Here is a 4,051-nt window from a genome sequence, read left to right on the forward strand (position 1 = left end):
TTGCCAATGAAAGTTCACATAAAGTAGATGTAAGCAATGTGCATATTTCAACATTACTTTGCATTTAAAAGTCAACGTTCTGGGTTTTCCACAGCATAGGTAACAAGATGCGTAACGACGAGACATTGGTAGGTATTACTAAGTTTTACCTACAATTTGTAATTTTACGAAGTGTGTCCTGGAATTTGATGCGACTGTCGTACAAGTGAGAGGTTTAGCGCTATAAAACCAGGTTTAATCTACCATTTTCTACATTTGAAAATGCCTGTACCAATCAGGAATATGACAGTTGTTGTCCATTCGTTTGATGTTTTTTATCATTTGATTTTGTCATTTGATTAGGTACTTTCCGTTTTGAATTTTCCTCGGAGGTCAGTATTTTTGTGATTTTACTTTCTACTCTTGATTATAACATGTTGGCTAAATAGGGATTCAAAAAACGGATGATTCGAGCATAGCAGGAGACGCTAACTCTGTTAAGGCACCGATTTCGTACTTTATGGAGTTATGCGTATCCTTAGTTTTGTTTATTGCTTTAATTAGTCTTTCTTAATCGATTAACGAGATTTTAACAGCTGAAATCTGCCTAAGCCTCTGAATAAAAATATATGTTCTTAGAATACTTTGGGATAAATAGTTGTATACAAATCTGAAATGAATAAAAAGTTAAAGAAATTATTTTAATCGTTTGTATAATTAGGGGTTGACTATTAAGATGTTTTGCTCTTACCATCAATTGCATTTCTTTCATTATTCTAAGCTACCAGTTTGCGTTATGTATTTAAACTTTGTCTATCCTTATTTTATTGATTTTGTGTTTACATTGTGTCATAGATCAAATTTATGTGTTCAGTAAATATTCACATGTGTTAATATGTCTTTTGGTTGAGGTAAGCCATTTCAATTGACATTTTATAGTGTTCTTTCTCGGTTTGGATGTTACACTATTGTTTCAGACAAGGGTGAAATTTTGTATCTATTAAAACATTCAAACTCGCTGCATTTGTTTGCACATTTCCTAAGTCAGGAATCTGATGTTCAGAAGTTGTCGTTTGTTTGATTTGGTTTATAAGGGTTTCTCGTTTCTCGTTTTTATATACCTTAAACCGTTTGTTTTTCCTGTTTGAATGGTCATTTGTGGGACCCTTTTTAGCTTGCTGTTCGGTATGAGCCAAGGCTCCGTGTTGGAGACCGTACATTGACTTATAATGGTTTTATATTATTAATTGTGTGATGTGTGACTTTGATAGAGGGATGTCTAATTGGCACTTATTTCAAATCTTCTTAAATCTATAAGTTTTTATTGATTTACCTTGATGCATGTGTATACATAATGTCATCACATTAAAAGTTTAACTTATATTTGAGCTAAGATATGATCACCCTCATTCAACCTCAAACGATTGCATCCTTATCCATGATTTATCCTTTTTTTGTTTTCATATTATCCTGTTAACTATTCTAGATAGCGATAAACTTGAAATATTAAACATGATCCAATAGACATTGAAGACCCATTGGTGGCCTTCGGTTGTTGTCTGTTCTATGGTCGGGTTTTCGTCTCTTTGACACATTCCCCATTTCCATTCTCAATTTTAAGTTATTTCGCCCAAAATGTTAAACATTCCTGATAAGAGGTTACGCCCTTGCAGGCCAATGTTTTAAAATATGATTTGATTTTGGTTATTAGTTTTGTTTGGCGACTCATATTGAAGCCCTGGAATGCCACGCAAAAAGATATTTTCAACTTGGACTCTTTTACGACTGTTTTTGTATAACTTCAAATCATTTTTTTAATTTAATGTTTTCTTTTTGAAAAGTCCAAAAGGTCTTATTAGATAGAATGAAATTGTAAGCATCATAAATAAAAAGCAAAAAACAAAACAAAACCAAAATCAAAAAGTGTAAAATTGAGAATGGATATGAGGAATGTGCAAAAAAGAAAACAACCCGATCAAAAAGTAAAAAAAACAAACCAGCCGTAGTTCACTAATAGCTAATCAACACAGCGAGAAAATCCCGCACCAGAAGGCGGACTTCAGCTGGCTCCTAAACCAAAATATGTACTAGTTAATTAAAAATGGACGTCATACAAAACTCGAAAACATATAAATGAATTAGAATTGAAATATTGATACAAGACTAACAAAGGCTAGATGCTCCAGACTTGGGACATTCGGCATTCAACATGTTCTGTGAGATCTAAATCCTCCTTAAAATCTCTAGCCAATGCAGATAAAACAAACCCACAGAAATTCTTAGCTAAACTATAATATCAAATAAAGAAAGAAAAGACCAACACACAAAATTACCTAGCTGGAACTCTTATAGGAATTTAGCCCTTGCACCTGTGTAAATCAAAATGATTGACAGATACGCGGATTCCTAGGGCTATATATTTGTCTGTTACTTATCGATTTACAAGATTTGAATATTAATAAACTACAGTCCTCTTAATGCATTCAAATGATATTTTTTTTTCTGAAATTGATTAATTGCAATACGTGAAGAACTGTTTTTCAAACCGTACTTTCGTTAAATCTAATTCCAAATGCACTATTGATACTCAATCCAGTTTTTTTTAAATATGTACTGGTATACAAAGTTTATTAAAATACTGTGGATTCATTATCATTCGTTGAATACCAATTTTCGTGGATTTCGTGTGGACAGGGGAACCACGAATTTAAATGTTCAACGAATTACAAATTTTCGGAAAGAATGTATGCAAACTTTGCCAAAACCACAACATTTATATCCACAAAATGCAAGTTTGAATAAATCCACGAAAATTGATACACACGAAAACAAATGAATCCACAGTAGAAAATTCTACCTATTACAATTACCTGGACAAATATTTGTCTTTTTTATATACCTTACAGTTTGTTATTGTTATCATTTCCCATAATTTAGTTCATTAACATGCTTTATCTATTTTTAGATCACTTTATTATTGACTTTGCTAATGATGGCTGTTCTCCCAAACATTATGACAGAGAATTTAACCCTTCAAATAAATTCAACTGATCACATGTACAAAACAGACTGTTTTCAAAGAGGAATCAATAAAATATGTTTCAAAAAATTTCTCCTACCGGCAGCAGAGACACTGAATGATACAAGTTCCAAAAATTTCTTAAATGCACTATGGAGAAAGATCAATAGTGAGGCGGATACAGTTTCTAAATCTCGAAAAAGACGACAGGCACTGTTTGTACCAGTCAGACAGGAAATGAGGGCAGAACCATACGAAAACAACTTTCTACGTTATGCACTTGCTGTACGGAGGCTAAAAAATCATTTTGTATGAATAATAATTTATTGTAGTTTGTCAAAGTCTTGTTATATGTCTATCGTGTCCCTCTTATTATATATTTTAACATCATGGAGAGGATATTAAGGTGATTGTTTTTAATGTCCATTCTGGTTATATAGGTGTTTTGAATCATTCAGGTATTTGTACATTCCTGGGTCGCTAATTTAAGCATTGAGTGTTCGTTGTCTAGCTTATTCAAGAAAAGTGCTTCAAAATCACGAAATTTATAGAGATTTACTTTCAGTTTGAAGTTAAAGGCTAAACTATAAAGCAACAGTCCCATTAATGATTTATTTACGATATAGAATTCATATTATATCAACGGAGATATAACTAGGCCATTGTTACAGCAAAATCCCTACTAAAATTTATTGATTACTTAAGTCAAATAACCGATAACATTGGAAACAAAAATCGGTTCGAATAAAACAATAAAAACTAGTTCAATCGCGGATCAATAACTGCATATTTTAAAAATTTCAGGGAGTTCGCCCTGATATAAATACCTATGAAATAATTGCAAGCATCCATACAGGTAGTGTTCGAGAATATAGAGGGCCGGCTTTTTTTTCATGACACCGAATTTATTTACTGCTGTAAGTTCATGTTAATTTGATTTTATTGTAGTTTTGTTATTTTACTTCTAGGTACTGACGTTGAGTATCATTTTATTTATATAATAGTCTTACCTTAATTTATCGTGATACTATTATATTTCCTTGGTCGTATAAC

General features: G+C 32.1%; 1 long non-coding RNA gene across 1 annotated transcript; it reads left to right on the forward strand.

Annotated features, from left to right (window-relative positions):
* On the forward strand, positions 1-3,333 carry LOC139522482 (uncharacterized). The gene is made up of 2 exons (XR_011664442.1): positions 1-128; positions 2,945-3,333. It is a non-coding gene; the product is annotated as an uncharacterized lncRNA (long non-coding RNA).
* Positions 3,334-4,051: the final 718 nt, after the last annotated feature.

The sequence above is a fragment of the Mytilus edulis genome, chromosome 5, assembly GCF_963676685.1.
Source record: "Mytilus edulis chromosome 5, xbMytEdul2.2, whole genome shotgun sequence".
Lineage (NCBI taxonomy): Eukaryota > Metazoa > Mollusca > Bivalvia > Mytilida > Mytilidae > Mytilus > Mytilus edulis.